This window comes from Loxodonta africana, chromosome Y (genome assembly GCF_030014295.1).
Source record: "Loxodonta africana isolate mLoxAfr1 chromosome Y, mLoxAfr1.hap2, whole genome shotgun sequence".
Lineage (NCBI taxonomy): Eukaryota > Metazoa > Chordata > Mammalia > Proboscidea > Elephantidae > Loxodonta > Loxodonta africana.
This window is the reverse complement of record NC_087370.1, coordinates 25321387-25343344: the sequence shown is the minus strand read 5'-3', so window position 1 is coordinate 25343344 and position 21958 is coordinate 25321387. Positions and strand designations below refer to the sequence as shown.

At 46.1% G+C, this 21958-nt stretch overlaps 1 protein-coding gene across 1 annotated transcript in view; it reads right to left on the bottom strand.

Moving 5' to 3' along the window:
* Positions 1–4131: 4131 nt before the first annotated feature.
* Positions 4132–21958, bottom strand: part of LOC135229054 (dehydrogenase/reductase SDR family member on chromosome X-like) — a 70533-nt gene continuing 52706 nt past the window's right edge. The window contains exon 5 of the transcript XR_010319863.1: positions 4132–11104. The gene's annotated coding sequence lies outside the window, so the exon portion shown is untranslated. The remainder of the gene's footprint in view (positions 11105–21958) is intronic.

Sequence of the window (21958 nt, the reverse complement as noted above, 5' to 3'; positions counted from 1 at the left end):
TCCCATGAATCTTACTTTGTGTGACTAAAACGTTCCATTCCAAGTACTGGCTCTATTAGCTCCCTCTCTGTTTGCTTATTTAAAGGATTAAGACAAAGTTGTTGATAGCACCGTTCCTTTCATTGACGCCAGGCCCATGGCTCAATTATTTAAGTCTACAATGCTTTCTTTTGTTTTGTTTTGTTTTTTTAACTTGGGTAAGACAGCACGAAGGTCCAACCTCCCTCCACGACGTCGGCTTGGCACGACTCGCTTTGCTGCAGGCACACGGAGGGAACACATCACCCCGTTTCACAACAACAGGGACGCTCGGACACGTTTAAACCCAGCCCCCATTCTCAATGCACCTGAAGGAGACTCAGGAAAGCAGTTTTGTACATTCCTTGAGCCATGGCTAATCACCCAGGACAACTGTTTCTGGGGAGAAGAAAAACCTTCCATGTCCTCCTTCAAGAAGGTAATTTTAAGGGGCATTCGAGGTTTCCTTGAAGAAGTCGTTTCTCCACAGAGATCTGTACCCCAGTGGGGAGGAAGCTCTGTTCCCCGGAGTGGTCTTTCACAGAGATTTACGTGATCCCGTTTAGCTCAGCCTGGTATCTTCCTGGACAAATCTTTGGGAAAATAATATGAACTGATGGGAAGATACGTAAAATGTGGATTCAACCTGAGTTAATTAATTCCCTCCCTCCTCTTGGAAAAAATAATAGAAACATTATCACCGTTTTATTGATTCAACAAATATTTGTTGGATGCTTGCACTATGTCCATCAAGAAGGTATCACTTGAGCAGAATGGAAAGGTAAGTAATTCCTAGACCCTTTTCTGAAGGAGGAATCCCTGGGTGGCAGAAATGACCAAGTCCTCAACTACTAACTGAATGGTTGGTGACTGGAACCCACCCATAGGTGCCTTGGAAGAAGGACCTGGTGACCCACTTGTGAAAAGTCAGCATTGAAAACCCTGTGAAGCACAGATCTATGCTGACACCCATGAGGCACCTCTGGGTGGGCTCAGACCTCCAAACTTTGGGTTAGTAGCTAAAGAACTAACTGTGCCCCTCAGGGAGACCCTAAGAGAGTATAACCCATGGACGTCGAGTCCATTCTGACTCATAACGACCCTGTAGGACAGAGGAGAACTGCCCTGTAGGGTTTCCAAGTCTGTAAATCTTTTTTTTTTTTTTTAATAAATTTTATTGTGCTTTAAATGAAAGTTTACAAATCAAGTCAGTCTCTCACACAAAAACCCATATACACCTTGCTACACACTCCCAATTACTCTCCCCCTAATGAGACAGCCCGCTCCCTCCTTCCACTCTCTCTTTTCGTGTCCATTTCCCCAGCTTCTAACCCCCTCCGCCCTCTAATCTCCCCTCCAGGCAGGAGATGCCAACATGTCTCAAGTGCTCACCTGATCCAAGACGCTCACTCCTCACCAGCATCCCTCTCCAACCCATTGTCCAGTCCAATCCATGTCTGAAGAGTTGGCTTCAGAAATGGTTCCTGTCCTGGGGCAACAGAAGGCCTAGGGGCCATGACCACTGGGGTCCTTCTAGTCTGAGTCAGACCATTAAGTCTGGTCTTTTTATGAGAATTTGGGGTCTGAATCCCACTGTTCTCCTGCTCCCTCAGGGGTTCTCTGTTGTGTTCCCTGTCAGGGCAGTCATCCAGTTCTTCTGGTCTCAGGATGATGTAGTCTCTGGTTCATGTGGCCCTTTCTGTCTCTTGGACTCATAATCACCTTTTGCCCTTGGTGTTCTTCATTCTCCTTTGATCCAGGTGGGTTGAGACCAATTGATGCCTCTTAGATGGCTGCTTGCTAGTGTTTAAGACCCCAGACGCCACTCTTCAAAGTGGGATGCAGAATGTTTTGTTAATAGATTTTATTATGCCAGTTGACTTAGATGTCCCCTGAAACCATGGTCCCCAGACCCCTGCCGCTGCTACGCTGGCCTTCGAAGCATTCAGTTTATTCAGGAAACTTCTTTGCTTTTGGTTTAGTCCAATTGTGCTGACCTCCCCTGTACTGTGTGCTGTCTTTCCCTTCACCTAAAGTAGTTCGTATTTACTATCTAATTAGTGAATGCCCCTCTCCCACCTCCCCTCCCTCCCTGCTCTTGTAGCCACAAAAGAATGTTTTCTTCTCAGTTTAAACTATTTTTTAGTTATCTAGTTTTTCTTCTGCGTTCTTTATAATGTTTTGTATACTGTTTATGCCATGTATTAGGGATCCTAACGTTGTCCCTATTTTTTCTTCCATGATCTTTATCTTTTGAGATTTTATATTTAGGTCTTTGATCCATTTTGAGCTTGTTTCTGTGCGTGGAGTGAGGTATGGGTCTTGTTTCATTTTTTGCAGATGGTTATCCAGTTATGCCAGCACCATTTGTTAAAAAGACTGTCTTTTCCCCATTTAACTGTTTTGGCGCCTTTGTCAAACATCGACTGCTTGGATGTGGAAGGATTTATGTCTGGATTCTCAATTTCTGTAAATCTATGGAAGCAGACTGCCACATCTTCCTCCTGTGGCGTGGCTGGTGGGTTTGAACTGCTGACATTTCAGTTAGCAGCCGAGCGCTTTAGCCACTGCACCGCCAGGGCTCCTTCCGATAGAGGCTAGAGCACTCTTGAACCCTTGGTTTAAGTATCTCTGAGTCAAACCATGCTTAAATATTAATTTGTGTGCCTGTGTGTATGGTGTGTGCATGTATGTGGGGTGTGTGTGTGGTGTGTGTGTGGTATGAGTGTGAGTGGTGTGCATGTGTGTGTGTGGTGAGTAGTGTATGGGCGTGGTGTGTACATGTAAGGGTGTGTGTGTGTGACATGTGATATGTGTATGTGTGGTGGGTGTAGTGTGTGTTTGTGGTGTGTGAGTGTGTGTGGTGTGATGTGATGTGTAAGACAGTCACCTGGCTGATACTTTCTTTGGGGTTCTGGTCCAGAAAGACTAAAATGACGCTCCAGGCTCGTGGAGAAGCAGCATCTAAGTGGTTTTGTGATAAATCGGCCTGGCTCGAGCCTCCTAAGTGACTTCTACAGCAGAGTCGTTTCTTCTGTATTACGTTTTGTCTGTCAATCTTTGGTTTCCTGGGATCAAATTAAGGAAAACTGAACTGGATATATTGTGTTTTCCTTGCCTTTCTCTTCCTCTCAACAAGTATTGGTTCCTCTCTGGGAAAACTCGTCATCCTGAACAAGCGTTGACATAGAAATGTTCGTTTCTGTTCCTTCGCCCTCAGGGAGAAACAACAGAAGTAATGAAAAGCCATCTCTAGCCATGCGGATTCTAAAATCCTCGCTTGGCTCCCTCCACTAATCCTGAAATAGTGCCTTAGATGTGTGGTGTGTCTCTGAAATGGAACTCAAAGGTGAGTTAGGGAAGACAGCTAATAAAGCCGTACAGATACACCAGGAAATAAAGCTAGATGAGAACATTAAAAACAACGGCATTTATTTAGATTAGACACGGTGATATCCGACTGGATCAAAGACACAAGTCTGGTATGGACCACAGCTGATGCCACGCCTGGGTCCCACGGAGAAGCAACACAACACCAGAGGTGCCAGGTTTGTCAACCCAGTTCTGAGCCACCGTGGTTGATGGATGCATTTTACCCCTCGGGAAGCCCAAGCAGTGAGCCCTCAGCAAAGTTAGAACTTGGGGCACAAAACTTAGTAAGTCTAGGAAGAGGTACAAGCTGACAGCTGTGATTCAACCAGACAAGCCAGGGCTGCCACAGGCTCAAATACTTATTCAAGCAGATCAATGCCACCAGGATACCAAAGTGAGGTGGCAAGGTGTCTGTCCAGATGGATGGAGCCTGGTGAGGGAAAGCTATGCAGGAAGACCTTGGAAACCCAGGCAAGGAGGCTTCTGCTTTGTGAGTAAGATAGCCACCCATCTACCCACCAACCCTTCTATCCATCCATCCATCCATCTATCCCCATATACATACATAAATACATCCATCCATCCATCCACATATCCATCCACCCATTCACCCACCCACCCACCCACCCATCCATCCATCCATCCACCCATCCCCCCGTCCGTCAGTCCGTCCATCTGTCCATCCATCCACCCACCCGTCTGTCCGTCCATCCATCCATCCACCCACCCACCCATCCATACGTCCATCCATCCATCCAGTCAATACGCATACATGATGTGTCAGGAAATGCCTTGACCTTGGGATCCCAAGAACATAACATTGCCCATCCAACAGAACCCCAGGCTCCAAGTCAGCGCCAGGGCTCCAAGAGAAAATAACTTGAGCACACAAGGAGCAGGTAGGAGCCTGGACTCAGTAACTCAGATGTAAGAATCCACCACTTAGGAAGACAAAAGGCAGGGTGGACTCAGATGTAGGGCTCAACTCAGCACTCAGTTATCAGCACCAAGGCACCTTCTCAGAGAGCCTAGTTGGAGCAGGGGCATAATTCTGCGCTTTCCAGGAAGGGACTGGTACACAGAGGGCTTGCTCTGTGGTCAGCTTAAATGTACCCTTGTCCAAGTGTGGATCAATGTAGTTCAATCTAACTGGCATGGAAATGTGCCTCTTAGTGGAGATGCAGGGAATGAGCAGTGAAGAGACAAAGGAAATAAAACCCGAAGGAGAAAGTTACAGATAAGATGCAGAGGTGAGGTGGAACGTGAGTGGAAGCTGGAATGAGTGTAGTATACCATGTCACAGGTGGAGGTCAGGAGGAAGCTTATCCAAGGCAGAGGAGACATGTGAGCCAAAGGCATGAGTTAGTCCTGAGGGTCTTGTTCAAGAGACAATATGGGCTCCAGGGCAGCTGCAGGACACATGGCAGGACATGGTGGACAGGTGATCTGGGGGGACCTGAGGATTTGGAGCCTCAGTTTCTATTGGCTGGAACATATCTTTATGTCCATGTGTCTCCAAGGGCAGGGCAGAGTCTGACACACCATGTATGCACAATGAATGCATGGATGGATGGTTGGAGGGATGGATGGATGGATGAGTGGATGGATGAATGAATGGATGGATGGTTGGATGGATGGACGGATGCACGGGTGGACGGACGGACGGATGGATGGGTGGATGGATGGATGAGTGGATAGATGGATGAGTGGATGGTGGATGGCTGGATGGATGGCTGGATGAATGGATGGGTAGATGATGGATGGAAGGATGGCTCACTCAGATGTCTGCCATGGGCTTGGGCTTGTAGGTGAAGAGAGACCAACGAGGCATGGGGAGAAGTGTATCACTTCGTTAGGTCACCTGGATTCCAGCAGGGAGAGGCTGGAAGCTGAGAAGCCAGTTGGGAGACTGTTGCTGTAACTGAACTTTGGAAAGAACTCCACGTAGTAGAAGGGTGATGAGGAGTCACAGAGGTGCAAGAGGGGTTTTGGAAGAGCGTGAGCTAGGAAAGGGAATGTTCACAAAAGGTTCAAAGTCATTCCCTCTTATGGTGAGAAGTGCACCATTATCATTTTTTTCCCTCTGAAGAAATTTCTGTGTTCATAAGATAGTAGAAACTGATAGAAAATGGAGGCAGCAGAGGGAGGGCTCAGCATCATAATGAAAGATTATGAGAAGAATAAGAGATTACGAGGAGAGAGGATTTACTGGGAAAAGGAGACACATCCATGAAGATGTGTTTGAGGGAAATTCAGACTTTTAAAGGAAAGTGAGCTCCACAAATCGGCTCCACGGACCATGACAAAACCTGCATTTGGGCTACCAAAAGCAGTCCGCCATTTTGTTTTCCTGTCATTTTTTTTTTTTTTTCAGATATAAGCACATATTACTATTTGCCCAAAATGTAATCTTATCTTATATCCTTTTTTTAACAACCTAACAGGGGGCGCAACGGTTAAGCACTTGGCTGCTAATGGAAAGGTTGGTGGTTGAAACTCACCAGGGGCTCTGCAGGAGAAAAGACCTGAAGATCTGATCCTGTGAAGACTTCACCCTTGGAAACTCTATGGGGTGGTTCTACTCTGTCCTATAGGGTCGCTGTGAGTTGAATTGACTCGATGGTACACAATAAACCACCCCTCCTTTTTTTTCTTATTGGATTTTGGACTTTTTTTTTCCATATTAATACCTTATTTGTTGTCATTAGGTGCTGTTGAGTGGACTCCAACTCATGGTGACCTTATGCAGAACAGAAGGAAACACTGCCTAGTCCTGCACCATCCTCACAATCATTGCTATGCTTGAGCCCATTGTTGCAGCCACTGTGTCAGTCCATTTAGTTGAGGGTCTTCCTCTTTTTTGCTGACCCTCTACTTTACCAAGCATGATGTCCTTCTCCAGGGACTGATCCCTCCTGATGACCAAAGTGTGCAAAATAAGCAAGACAGTCTCACCATTCTCACTTCTAAGGAGCATACCTTATTTAGGTCTGCCTTATTTTTTTTAATAATAAAAAAATATGCCGTTTTAAGTGTACGATTCAGTGCGATTAGTTACATTCACCTCTGTGCAACCATCACCACTATTTCTCAGAGTTTTAATCACTCCAAATAGAATCTGAGAACCACGTAAGCAACAGCGCTCCGTTCCCTCCTCCCTACAGCCCCTGATAACCACCGATCTACTTTTCTGTCTCTCTATATTTGCCAATATTGAATATTTCATATAAGTGGAGTCATACAATATTTGTCCTCTTGTGTCTGACTTATTTCGCTCAGTATCATGTGTTCAAGGTTCGCCCACGCTGTGGCACACATCAGGACTTCATTTCTCTTTATGGCTGAATAATGTCCCATTGGACGGAAGGACCACACTTTGTTTGTCCACCATCTATTGATGGGCACTTGGGCTGTTCCTACCTTTTGTCTACTGTGAGCACTGCTGCTGTGAACATCGGTGTGCACGTGTCTACCTGAGTCCCTGCTCTCAGTTCACTTGGGTATGCACCCAGCAGCGGAATTGCCAAGTCATTCCATCATGTTTGAAGCCTAGTTTCAATATACTTCTGGGGCAAAAAAGGGAAGTGACTCTCCAGTACAACGTCTTCAAGTGTGAGGCAGACTCAACCAGCAGAGGAAGCTGTGGGCTACTGTGCAGACTGTGGGGAACATTTATAGAGTTAGCGTGCGATGACTTGTTTCCAAACAGAGTTTCTGACTTGTCTTGAGGGACCAGCCACCTGACATTAGGAAGCTGAGCTGGTAGAAGGCAATCTCCAAAATTTAACACGCCCTGGATTAGCAGAGTAAAAAACGACTCTCAAACTTGAGTTACCCATGGTGGTACCTTAGCTTCCAGGTTAAGACAGACAGGAAGAAAGGCCTGGAGAGCTGTTGTGTTGTTATTAGGTGCCATTGAGTCGGTTCCGACTCATAGCGACCCTATGCACAACAGAACAAAACATTGCCCAGTCCTGAGCCATCCTCACAATCATTGTTATGCTTGACCTCACTGTTGCAGCCACTGTGTCAATCCACCTCGTTGAGGGTCTTCCTCTTTTCCACTGACCCTGTACTCTGCCAAGCATGATGTCCTTCTCCAGGGATTGATCCCTCCTGACAACATGTCCAAAGTGTGTAAGACCCAGTCTCGCCATCCTTGCCTTTAACTAAGGAGCATTTTGGTTGTACTTCTTCTAAGACAGATTTGTTCGTTCTTTTGGCAGTCCATGGTATATTCAATATTCTTGGCCAACACCACAATTCGAAGGTGTCAATTCTTTGGTCTTCCTTATTCACTGTCCAGCTTTCACATGTATATGATGTGATTGAAAATACCATGGCTTGGGTCAGGCGCACCTTAGTCTTCAAGGTGACATCTTTGCTCTTCAACACCCTGAAGAGGTCCTTTGCAGCAGATTTGCCCAATGCAATGTGTCTTTTGATTTCTTGACTGCTGCTTCCATGGCTGTTGATTGTGGATCCCAGTAAAATGAAAGCCTTGACAACTTCAATCTTTTCTCCATTTATCATGGTGTTGATCATTGGTCCAGTTGTGAGGATTTTTGTTTTCTTTATGTTGAGGTGCAATCCATACTGAAGGCTGTGGTCTATGATCTTCATTAGTAAGTGCTTTGTCCTCTTCACTTTCAGCAAGCAAGGTTGTGTCATCTGCATAACGCAGGTTGTTAATGAGTCTTCCTCCAATCCTGATGCCTTGTTCTTCTTCATATAGTCCAGTTGCTCGTATTATTTGTTCGGCATACAGATTGAATAGGTATGGTGAAAGAATACAAGCCTGAAGCACACCTTTCGTGACTTTAAACCAATCAGTATCCCCTCTTTCTGTCCGAACAACTGCCTCTTGATCTATGTAAAGGTTCCTCATGAGCACAATTAAGTGTTCTGGAATTCCCATTCTTCGCAGTGTTGTCCATAATTTGTTATGATCCACACAGTCAAATGCCTTTGCATAGTCAATAAAACTCAGGTAAACATCCTTCTGGTATTCTCTGCTTTCAGCCAGGATCCATCTGACATCAGCTAATACTTCTCAGAAGTAGACTACCGGGTCCTTCTTCCTAGTCTGTCTTAGTCTGGAAGCTCAGCTGAAACCTGTCCTCTATGGGAGACCCTGCTGGTATCTGAGTAACGGTGGCATAGCTTCCAGCATCACAGCAACACGCAAGCCCCCACAGTATGACAAATTGACAGACACATGGGGGCCTGGAGAGCTACTTCCAAAAATTAGTCCTTGCAAACCCTGTGGATTGCACAGAACATTGTCCAATATAGTAACGGAATATGAGCCCCTAGGTTGGAAGGCACTCAGAATACACAGCGGCCTCAACAGTGGACTCAAGCACAACAATGATTGAGAAGATTCATAATTCCAACTGTTGGAGATGGAAGCTAGAGCCATGGTGCTTGGCTTTCTTTGCCCGTAAATGGTTAAGTAAACAAGGAAGGTGAGCTGGTTCTTCCAGAATAGTGGGAATGTGGGAAGATGTTTTTGAGTCTCAGAAGAGATGATAGAAAAATAGCTTCTACCATCTGCTCAAGATTACGGTTCGGATGGAGACATCTGTGCAGCGTTTTCCTGTGAGAACTTGATGGTACAAGAAATAAGCCCGCCCTGGGTGTTAAACGAGGCAATCCCACACTTACATCTTATTGAATGGAAGCAACGAGCCATCTGTTGAACACAAACCAAGAGACTGTCCATAACTGTTTAAGGAAGGATTGGGGAACACCTAACACTCCAGTTAAGGTGACCTGACTCTGATCTCCTGTGGGCAGGTGGGAGTGTGCTCGTGATCTAAAAAGTGGGAATTCAGGTAATTGCATCATTCCGAGTGTGGGGATAGGCTGAGAATCGGTCATCCTAAATCATCTTCCATAATGTTCAATGGAACAAAGAAACATTCACACAGCAGGATATTAATAAGTTGTACTTTATGTTAATTATATTAATTAATTGTATTAATAAGTTGTGTAATAGCTGAACATGCTACAGTGATTATATATGTGTGTGTGTATACATAGTATATATATACCTGATGTCGTCTAGTCAATTCCAACTCATAGACCGAGTAGAACTGCCCCACAGCATTTCCCAGGAGCGGCTGGTGAATTTGAACTGCTGGCCTTTTGATTAGCAGCCGAGCTCTTAACCACTGCGCCTCCAGGGCTTATCATATACTATTGTTGTTGTTACTTGTCATCAAGTTGGCTCCAACTCATGGAGACCCCATGCACGAAAGAACGAAATGCTACCTGGTTTTGGGTCACCTTCATGATTGTTGGTTATGTTTGAGTCCATAGTTGTGGCCACTGTACATCTTCAGTGTCTTCCAACCTAGGGGGCTCACCTTCCAGCACTATATCAGACAATGTTCTGTTGTGATCCATAGGGTTCTCACTGGTTGATTTTCAGAATTAGGTCACCAGTCCTTTCTTCCTAGTCTGTCTTAGTCTGGAAGCTCCACTGAAACCTGTCCACCATGGGTGACCCTGCTGGTGTTTGAAATACTGGTGACATAGCTTTCAGGATCACAGCAACACACAAGTCACCACAGTGCAACAGACTGTGGATAACGGGTATTAGAGAGAGAGAGAGAGAGAGCGCCCTGGCTGTGCAATGGCTAAGCACCCAACTGCTAACCCAACAGTTGACCGTTCGAACCCACTCCTCACCTCCATGGGAGAAAAGACCTGGTGATCTGCTCCCATAAAGATTATAATTATGTATATCATTGTTGAGGAGCCCTGGTGGAACAGTGGTTAAAGCGCTTTGCTGCTAACTGAAAGGTCAGCGGTTCAAACCCACCAGAGGGTCCTCGGGGGAAAGACATGACCGTCTGCTGTAGTAAAGATTACAGCCTTGGAAACCCTGTGGGGCAGTTCATATCATCCTTTTCTTCCAGAGATTAATTCTTCTTAAGTTATGTGCTCTTAATTCTGACTTCTAGACACATATGTGAGTACTGTTATGGAATGAAATGAGTCCTCCAAAAATGTATGTTCAAGTCCTGACCCCTGGTACCTGGGAACATGACCTTGTTCGGAAATTGGGTCTTTGTAGTTGTAATTAATCAAGGTAACATGAAGGTCATACTGGAGTGTCCTTGTTAGGTGCTGTTGAGTCAGTTCCAACTCACAGCAACCCCGTGTACAACAGAACGAAACACTGCCTGGTCTGATGCCATCCTTACAATCGTTATGCTTGAGCCCACGGTTGCAGCCACTGTGTCAATCCATCTCTTTGAGGGTCTTCCTCTTTTTCGTTGACCCTCTACTTTACCAAGCATGATGTCCTTCTCCAGGGACTGGTCCCTCCTGATGACAAGTCCAAAGTGTGTGAGACAAAGTCTCACCATCCTTGCTTCCAAGGAGCACTCTGGATGTACTTCCTCCAAACAGATTTGTTCGTTCTTCTGGCAGTCCATGGTATATTCAGTATTCTTCGCCAACACCACAATTCAAAGGCGTCAGCTCTTCTTCACCCTTCTTTATTCATCGGCCAGCTTTCACATGCGTGTGAGTATTCATCCTGGTGTAGAGTGGTCTTAATCCAACATGAGTGGCGTCCTCATAAGAAGAGACGCAGACACACAGAGGGGAGACGGCCATGTGAAGACGGACCAGAGATTGGAGTGATGCGGCCCCAAGCCCAGGAACACCTGGAGCCACCAGAAGCTAATTCGCGAGGAACCTAAAAAACAACATTGTGAACAAATTTCATCATTCTCAAGCCCCCACCAGAAACAATTAAGGCTACATAAAGCAATTTGTCCCTGGGAACAATTCTCTTTGGTTTCCCTTAAGAAAAAGTAATGATGTTGCATGCTTATATTAAAGAACGGGTTTTTCCAGTCTTCTCTGTCTCACTCCTGTAGTGTGTGTGTATATAAACACACACACACAGAAACAGAGACAGAGGGACAGACAGACAGCGAGAAAGAGAGAGAGGGGAACAGAGAAAGGTACAGAGAGAGACAGGTACAGAGAGAGGGAGACAGAGAGAGGGAGACAGATTGAGAGAGAGACAGATACAGAGATACATAGAGAGACAGAGATATATATAGACAGAGAGAGACACCAGAGAGGGACAGAGACAGGGAGAGAAAGAGAGAGAGAGAAATGGGGGAAAGAGAAAGATGGGGAGAGACACAGCGAGAGACAGGTAATTGGGAAGCTGTGTAGATACCTTCACAAACATCTGCTCGGGAGTCTGGTGGAGCAGTGGTCAAATCCAGGCTCACAAAACATAAATATTTTAAATGTTTACTTGTGGTACTTGCTCTACATGGTGAACGTATTAATGCCACTGAATGGTACACGTACAAAATGGTTCAAATAGGACCCTGCCAAGTGCTACCCCTGGACCACCTTCCAGGCCACCCCTGCCCTGGCCTGTCTCTGGCCACCATCTGTCTCTCTCACTGTCTCCCTCTCCTCTATATCTCTGACTCTCTGTCTTTCTGTCTTTTTCTCCTCTATGTCTCTGACTCTGTCATTCTTTCTCTCTCTCCTCTATATCTCTGACTCTCTGTCTCTCTGGCTCTCTCTCATCTATATATCTGACTCTCTGTCTCTTTGTCTCTCCTCTATATCTCTGACCCTCTGTCTTTCTGTATCTCTCCTCTATATTTCTGACTGTCTCTCTCTCTCCTCTATATCTGTCTCTCCTCTATATCTCTGACTCTGTCTCTTTGTCTTTCCTCTATATCTGACTCTCTGTATCTCTCTCCTCTATATATCTGACTCTGTCTCACTCTCCTCTATGTCTCTGACTCTCTGTCTCTCTCTCCTCTATATCTCTGTCTGTCTGTCTCTCTCATCAAGTCAGTCTGCAATAAGCCTCCCTCACCTGGTGACAACCTGTTTTAATAAAAGACTCTCGTTATGCATGAATGCTACGGATCTGGGCTTAAAATCCTGTTCTACGCTTTGTGGAGAGGATAAGATAAACCTATTTATTTTCAACCAAATAGCCAGAAAGGAATGAGCCTCTCGGGAATTTCAATAAGCAGAAGCTGACTAGGTAGCTGTTTTCCTTTCAGTGAGGGCCATAATGGTTATGGTTATGTTTCCAAAGATAGAAGCAAGTGCTTATCTTAAGAAAACAGTGTTTCCAAGGAGCGGCTGGTGAATTTGAACCGCCAGCCTTCTGATTAGCAGCCAAGCTCTTAACCACTGCGCCTCCAGGGCTTATCATATACTATTGTTGTTGTTAGCTGCCATCAAGTTGGCTCCAACTCATGGAGACCCCATGCACGAAAGAACGAAATGCTACCTGGTTTTGGGTCACCTTCATGATCGTTGGTATGTTTGAGTCCATAGTTGTGGCCACTGTACGTCTTCAGTGTCTTCCAACCTAGGGGGCTCACCTTCCAGCACTATATCAGACAATGTTCTGTGGCTGGTCTTTGGAATTAGATCACCAGTCCTTTCTTCCTAGTCTGTCTTAGTCTGGAAGCTCTGCTGAAACCTGTCGGCCATGCATGACTCTCCTGGTGTTTGAAATACCGGTGGCATAGCTTTCAGGATCACAGCAACACACAAGACACCACAGTGCAACAGACTGTGGATAACGGGTATCGTATATATATATAGAGAGAGAGCCCTGGTTGTGCAATGGCTAAGCACTCAACTGCTAACCAAGGGTGACCATTCGAACTCACTCATCACCTCCATGGGAGAAAAGACCTGGTGATCTGCTCCCATAAAGATTACAATTATGTATATCACTGTTGAGGAGCCCTGGTGGAGCAGTGGTTAAAGCGCTTGGCTGCTAACTGAACGGTTGGCAGTTGAAACCCACCAGAGGGTCCTCGGGAGAAAGACATGACCGTCAGCTGTAGTAAAGATTACAGCCTTGGAAACCCTGTGGGGCAATTCTACTCTCTGATCTATACGGTTGCTATGGGTCGATATCAACTTCACAGCAATGGGTTTGGTTTGTTACGTAATTGTTATATGCATATGTTGAGGTGTCATGCCCATCTCATGATGTGTTTTATACATGTATGTTTGTGTGTATATATGTGGTTCTGGAGCTGAGTCAGTTTAGTCAACACTCAAGGTTCAAGGGTATATGTCATAGTTCTAGCGCCCTCATGGGCACCATGAACCCCCAGGTAAGAACAGATCTAGTAGGAAATGTTTCTCCGACATTTGAACGTGAGTCCTTTTGTATTTGCTGGACATCTGTCTGAGCTAATGTTTTGTGGAGCACGTCCTGGGAATATCTGATCTAGAACACAGTCAGCAGACATTGAAGGAACCATCCTTGGTGGTGCCACCCATTCCTGACCTGGGACAAAGGATGACCAGCCCTTGGCAAAGACAGTCCCATCCTCCCCTCCCCTTATAGATAGTGGGAGCCTAGGTAGACACAGCGCTGTCTAAAATACAGCTCACTGACTATCCACTCTTGAAACGGTGCGACTGGAAGTCAGTTCTGATCCATGCTATTAGGTTGTAGGTGCCGTTGAGTCAGTTTCAACTCATAGTGAGACCCTATGTAAAACAGAACAAAACACTGCCCAGTCCTGCGCCATCCTCACAATCGTTGTTACGCTCGAGCCCATTGCTGCAGCCACTGTGTCAATCCACCTCGTTGAGGGTCTTCCTCTTTTCCGCTGACCCTCTACATTACCAAGCATGATGTCCTTCTCCAGAGACTGATCCCTCCTGATAACATGTCCAAAGTATATGAGACAAAGTCTTCTCATCCTCGTTTCCAAGAAGCATTCTGGCCATACTTCTTCCAAGACAGATTTGTTCATTCTTCTGGCAGTTCACGGTATATTCATTATTCTTCGTCAATACCATGCGTTGGTGCTTTTCTATAAATGCCAACTGGGTTTGATAGTGTCGCCTCAAATTCAACAGGTGCTAGTCTATGTTTACTTATTTGTTTTCTTTTTTGGCTTGTCTTCCAGGTTTCCAGATATGGTCAGGAATACCACTGTTCTTATTCATAAGTTCATCTGACTCAAACCTCATGGACATGAAATAGAAAATCTGTAAGCTCAAAAGCACTCACACAGAACTCATCAAATACGTTCTATAAAATCTCCCGTGCTCTCCAGCCAAGAAGCCTGTACAAAGTAACATTTACCTGGGTAAACTCATCAGAGATCAGGGTCTGGTCCTCAGTTTGGGGCCAGTTTACCACAATAAAAAATTAAAAAAAAATAAGTCTACATTAATGTTCTGACTGAGACTGGAAGAATCCCGGCGGTCATAGTCCCCAAACCTTCTGTTGGCCTAGGACAGGAACCATTCCCGAAGACAACTCATCAGACATGGAAGGGACTGGACAATGGGTTGGAGAGAGATGCTGACAAAGAGTGAGCTACTTGTATCAGGTGGACACTTGAGACTGTGTTGGCATCTCCTGTCTGGAGGGGGGATGGGAGGGTAGAGAGGGTTAGAAACTGGCAAAACAGTCACGAAAGGAGAGACTGGAAGGAGGGAGCCGGCTGACTCATTAGGGGGAGAGTAAATGGGAGTATGTAGTAAGGTGTATATAAGTTTATATGTGACAGACTGACTTGATTTGTAAACTTTCACTTAAAGCACAATAAAAATTATTGAAAAAAAAAAATAAGTCTACATTATTCTCCTGGCCAGGAGGGAGAGAATGACCAAGGTCTGGAGGAATCTTGACCTTCAAATGAAGGAAAGAAAAAGAGTAGGAAAGTAGACATCAATGGATCAGAAGCCCAAGAAGAAGAATCCATGAGCCCGAAAAGAAGAGATCATGAGCCTAAGAAGAAGAGACCATGAGCCTGAGTGGAAGAGACCGTGAGTCCAAGAAGAAGAATCCATGAGCCCGAGAAGAAAAGACCATGAGTTCAAGAAGAAACCATGAGCCTGAGAAGAAGAGATGGTGAATCAAAGAAGAGACTGTGATCCCAACAAGAAGAGACTGTGATCCCAACAAGAAGAGACTGTGATCCCAACAAGAAGAGACTGTGATCCAAACAAGGAGAGACTGTGATCCCAAGAAGAAGAGACTGTGTTCCCAAAAAGAAGAGACTGTGAGCCCAAGAAGAAGTAACCATGAGCCCAAGAAGAGACTGTGACCTCGAGAAGAAGAAACCATGAGCCTGAGAAGAAGAAGAGAACATGAGTCCAAGAAGAAGAAACCTGAGTCCAAGAAGAAACCATAAGCTCGAGAAGAAGAGACTGTAATCCCAACAAGAAGAGACTGTGATCCCAAGAAAAAGAGAGCAGGAGCTAGAGAAGGAGGAGGCGCATTGGGCAAAGTCATGGAAGCCCAGGTGAGGAGCCTGGAGAGGAGGGAAAGCCAATGGATAGGATGCCAAAAGCAGCTGGAGTGATGCCCTGGCGTTGGCAGCAAGCATGTCACACACCACTGGGACATTTGTGTTCACAAGTAGAGTTTGCCAAAGGCAAGTGGCAATGGACTGAGCAAGGGTTGGAAATGGAAATGTAGCCAATGGGCTTTGCACAGTAAAGAGTGCTCTTTGCTTTGGGTGCAAAGCTGCAATTGTAGATTCAATTTCAGTTTAGAGATTAAGAAGGAATTCTGGCTCATTAGAATTATTATCGGGGCATAGTATGTACTCCCGTGATTTGAAGCACTTACTGATGAAGGTCAAAGACGCCAGCTTTCAGTATGGATTACGTCTGAACGTGAAGAAAATGAAAACCTTCACGACTGGTCTGAAAAGCAACATCATGACTAACAAGAAAAGACCGAAGTTGTCATGGATATCATTCTGCTTGGATCGACAATCAGCACCCATGGAAGCAGCAGTCAAGAAGTCAAACAGCACATTGCATTGGTCGTGTTTGCTGCAAAAGGTTTCTTGGATGTGTTCAAAAGCAGAGATGTCACTTTGAGGACTAAGGTGCACGTGGCCCAAGCCATGGTGTTTTCATCACCTCATATGCATGCGAAAGCCGGACAATGAATAAGGAAGACTGAAGAAGAATCGATGGCTTTGAATTACGGTGTTGGTGAAGAATATTGAATATACCATGGACTGCCCAAAGAATAAACAAATCGGTCTTAGAAGAAATACAGCCAGAATGCTCCTTAAAAGTGAGGATGGCGAGACTTTGTCTCACATACTTTGGACATGTCCTCAGGAAAGACCAAGCTATAGAAAAGGACATTATGTTTTATGGTTGGTAAGATAGAGGGTCAGTGAAAACGAAGGAAACCCACAATGAGGTGGACTGACACGGTGGCTGGAACAACGGGCTCAAGCATAACAATGCTTATGAGGATGACGCAGGGCCTGGCAGTGTTTCATCTTGTTGTACAAAGGGTGGCTATGAGTCGGAACCAACTGGACAGCACCTAACAACAACAAGGTATTTTTAACGATAATCGGAACCCACTCGAGGGCAACTAACAACAGCGTGAACTTCCAACAGAGGCCTCGGGTTTCTTCCTCTGGAAGCCTTGTTGTTTTTAAACAGTTAAATATTTTCTTCCAGCTGTATCCGATGCCACGCTGAGATGCAGCCGCGGGGGGCCCACGCACAGCAGCTATATTTTAGCTTCTTACAGAAATGAGTGGCAGAAGGTGAAGTTCCTCTGAGCTGCCAAGGATCTGACAAACGGCTCACTGTCAATCGTTCCTTGCGAGTTTCTGGTTGCTTTGCGAAGACTTATTTTAGCTCTCAGGAGAAAATCTACTTATCCTAAAATAAACCAGGGCAGCAGGCTGCCGTAAGGGGAATCGTAGGCTCAGGGACCAACGGAGGGGTGTGTGTGAGTCTGGGGCTCAGCAGGCTGCGTGTGAGCAGGTTTCCCAAATCACTTTACAAAATACCGAAGGGATCACAATAGAGGGTCCCAGACAGAGCGGGAGAAAAATGTAGAACAAAATTCTAACTCACAAAAAATGACCAGACTTACTGCTCTGACAGAGGCTGGAGGAACCTCTGAGACTATGGCCTCCGGACACCCTGCTAACTCAGAACTGAAGCCAATCCCAAAGCCCACTTTTCAGACAAACGTTAGGCTGGTAAAACAAACAGTTACAAATGTGAGGAACGCGGTCCTTAGTTCAATCAAGTATGTGAGACGAAATGGGCAACATTGCCCAAAAGCAAAGATGAGAAGGCAGGAAGGGACAGAAAAACTGGACAGATGGACATAGGGAACCCAGGGTGGAAACGGGGGGGAGTGCTGACATTTTATGGGTATTGCAAACAATGTCACAAAACAATTTGTGCATAAGTTTTCAAACGAGAAACTAATTTGCACTGTAAACTTTCACCTAAAGCACAACAAAATAAAAAAAAAAAGAAACAAAGGTGCTAAACTAGGATGGCCTTTAACATACACACACCACACACACACATATCACACACACACACACGTATGCATGCTGCTGAAGAGAAAAATTAATCACAGACATCTTACTTTGAATTTAAGGTTCTTCTTATCCACAAAACCACATTAACCTACAAAGCCTGACCCAAACTATAAAGGCACTAATTCGACTTCCACTGGAAGCCACTCTACAGCAATGTAAATTTGTCTTTTCTTGCTACAAAAACGAGCCCTGGTGGCACAGTGGTTAAGCGCTCGGCTGCTAGCCTAAATAACATATTGGTGCACAAAATATCGGTTATATCCTTTACATATCCTTGTGTGTCAGTCTGTTATCTCACTAAAAGGTGACTCAGGGGCTACTTTTGGTTCACGGTTTAAAGAGTATCTCAGGGCGACAGTCTTGGGGAGTCCCCTAGTGTCAACCGGTCTGGTGTCTGGAGTTTTTAAGAATTTGAGTTCTGGTCCACATTTTTCTCCCATTCTATCAAGGTACATCTACTGTGGCCTGATTAGAATGGTCGGCAGTTGTAGCTGGGCACCATCTAGTTTCTTCTGGTCTCAGGGTAGATGGGGTTGTGGCTCACATAGACCATTAGTCCTGTAGACTAGTTTCTTCTCTGAGACTTTGGTTTCCTTCTTTTTCTTTTGCTCCAGATGAGTACAAGCCAGTATTTTTTTTTTCTTCTGCTGTCAGGGTTTAAAATAATCTTGAAAACATAGTTTAAACCCTATTATCTGGTTTCCAAACTAGAGACACTTCGAGATCCACCCACACGTCAGCTTCTCCCTTTGTTTAGCTTCTTCGTTCTTGCCTGTCTACCACCTCACTTCCATCAAGTCTTCTGGTAAGTTGAACCAATGGCGATAGAGCCAAGATTGACGATACCTATATTCTGCAAGGCCTGAAGACTGGCGTGATGTTATCTGAGGGAAGTGAATGGCTCCAGGGGTTCTGAAGTACCTGGGCAAAAATATTTTATGGGAAGACCAGGATTAGAGGTAGAAAGTGGCAGAGGAGAAGTGGAGACACCTGCAAAGGAACCCATTTCAACACCTAAGAAGGACAAATGTCCAGATGGAAGTCCACCTGCATGTGCCCTGCCTTTAAGGGATTCGGCCTGAACATAGACGAGGTCTGGAGGGAGGAGAAGAGAGGAGATGGGAGGAGAAAAATAGTCAGCTGAGCAGAGAAATAAATGCTAACACGCAGAGAACCAGCAAGTGACGACAACCCCGTTCCCTCTCCAAACACGGAGGAAGCCAAAGACAGAAGGGAGACCTGCCCCCGATGCGAAGGACTCAGAGATTTTTATGAAGAAAGGAAGCTAAACAGACATACACGCATGCACACACACACAGGCACACAACACCAAAGAAAAAAAAACAAGTCTTCCCAGTTAAGGAACGAAGGAGTCTTGGTGGCACAGTGGTTAAAGCGCTCGACTGCTAATCGAAAGGCCGGCGGTTCGAAACCACCAGCGACTCTGAGGGAGGAAGACATGGCAGGCTGCTTCCGTAGAGATGTACAGCCTTGGAAACCCTATGGGGCTGCTATGGGTCGGAATCGACTCGATGGCGGTGGCTTAGTTAAAGGATGAGGGAAGATAACTCAAGAAACCACAGCATCAAAGGGCTTGTGATAAGCATTTTATTAAAAAAAAAAAAAAAAACTATGTCCATCAAGTGGATTTCAACTCCCGTCGACTCCGTGTGACAGAGTAGAACCGTATTCCATAGGGTTTTCTTGGCTGTAATCTTTACGGGAGCAGATCGGCAGAGCTCCCTTCTGCAGAGCGGCTGGGTGGACTGGGACTCCCGGCTTCTCCTTTAGCAGCTGGACACGGTAACCATCCGTATCATTCAGGGACTCCATGGACTCCCGGCTTCTCCTTTAGCAGCTGGACACGGTAACCATCCGTATCATTCAGGGACTCCATGGACTCCCGGCTTCTCCTTTAGCAGCTGGACACAGTAACCATCCGTATCATTCAGGGACTCCATGGACTCCCGGCTTCTCATTTAGCAGCTGGACACGGTAACCATCCGTATCATTCAGGGACTCCATGGACTCCCGGCTTCTCCTTTAGCAGCTGGACACGGTAACCATCCGTATCATTCAGGGACTCCATGGACTCCCGGCTTCTCCTTTAGCAGCTGGACACGGTAACCATCCGTATCATTCAGGGACTCCATGGACTCCCGGCTTCTCCTTTAGCAGCTGGACACGGTAACCATCCGTATCATTCAGGGACTCCATGGACTCCCGGCTTCTCCTTTAGCAGCTGGACACGGTAACCATCCGTATCATTCAGGGACTCCGTAGATGCATAGATATATAAGCTGTAGATATTCAGAGAAACAAAAACCACCTGCCATCAGTCAACTTTGACTCACGGCAACGCCACGTGTGTCAGAGTAGAGCTGCGCTCCGTTGAGTCTCTTTGTTTTTCTTTTTTTCTTCCAATAATATTTTATTGTGTTTTCACAGTCAATGGTAACCCAGCAGTTTAGGTTCCCATTCGACAATTTCTACAGAAGTTATTCAGTGACACCGATGACATTCTTCACAGCACATGAACATTCTAGATATTTCCATTCTGGTTGTTTCGTTTCCCAGTGGCTGATTTTTCAGAAGTCGGTCGCCACGCTTTTCTTCCGAGGCACCGCTGGGTGGACTCGAACCTCCAGTCTTTCGGTGAGCAGCCATGCATGCTCACTGTTTGCACCAGCCAGGGGACTTCTGTGATAAACATTACCAAAAACTAAACCATACTCATAGCGACCCCATAGGGTTTCCAAGGCTGTAAATCTCTGTGGCAGCGGACTGCCAGATCTTTCTCCCACAGGGCCGCTGGTGGTTTTAAACCACTGACCTTTGGGTTAGCAGTCAAGCACTTGAACCCCTGCACCACCAGGGCTTCTGGTGATAAACATTTGTTGTTAGTAGGTACCACTGAGTCAGTTCTGACTCATACCCACTCCATGTACAAACACCAGCAGGGTCATCCACGGTGGATAGCTTTTAGCGGAGATTCCAGACTAAGACAGACTAGGAAAAGAAGCCTGGTGATCTAGTTCCTAAAATCAGCAAGTGAAAACCCTGTGTGTGGACCACCACAGAACACGGTCCAACTCACTTGCTTTGGACACGTCATCAGGAGGGACCCATTGCTGCAGGAAGACATCGTGTTAGGTGAAGCAGAGGGCCAGCGAGGGAGGCCCTCAGTGAGACAGATTGGCACGGTGGCCGCAACAATGGACTCAAACATACCAGCAATCATGAAGATGGTGCAGGACTAGGCAACATTTTGTTCTGTTATCCTTAAGGTCGCCATGAGTTGGAGCGGGTTTGACGACACCTAACAATGACAACAACACTAGAGAAGAAATTCCATGTGTACCTCAGACTTCTGGTCAACCCATCTGGTAACCGTCAGAGAGCTGAGGTTTCCTGTTCTTGGGGGAATTTACACAGAGAAAACCATGGTGTGCAAAAACCGCCCCTCAGAGACTCCCTTCCAGAAGCCAGACCGAGCCAACAGCCTGTGTGCACCTTCTTTCTTCTGTTCTTCATGAAAATATTTGCTCCTCTCCCACGTTATGGGACCATCTGCGGGCTCTGGTTTCTGAAGGAACACAGATGGCATCGCTGGGATCCTATTTTCCATCCCCACACGTTCCCTGGGGAGATGAGCTAGCTGCACAAACAGGGGACTTGGAATTTCTCACAGCTCGTCTTGCCAGCTCCCGCCATTAACAGACCAAGGCCCTAGAGCTGCAGTGGTGGTTCAGTGGTAGGATGCTCGCCTTCCACACGGGAGACCCAGGTTCGATTCCCGGCCAGTGCACCTCAAGCGCAGGCACCACCCGTCTGTCAGTGGAGGCTCGTGTGTTACTGTGACGCTGAACAGGTTTCGGCAGAGCTTCCAGAGTAAGAATAGGAAGAAAGGCCTGGCAATCTGCTTCTGAAAATCAGCCAATGATAACCTTATGGGTTACAGGGTCTGATACATAACCGATCACGGGGACGGTGCAGGACCGGGCAGTGTTTTGTTCCGTTGTGCACAGGGTCACCACGAGTCAGGGGCCGACTCAAGGGCAGCTAACAAGGCATGAAAGCTCCCCTCCAACAGTTAGCCCCAGCTCAGCCTGTGAGACTGCAAGGAGAGTGGACAACCAGCAGGAGGAGATGCTCGTTCTTTCTGCCCCGAGCGTGGCAGTCCTTCACCCAGGTCT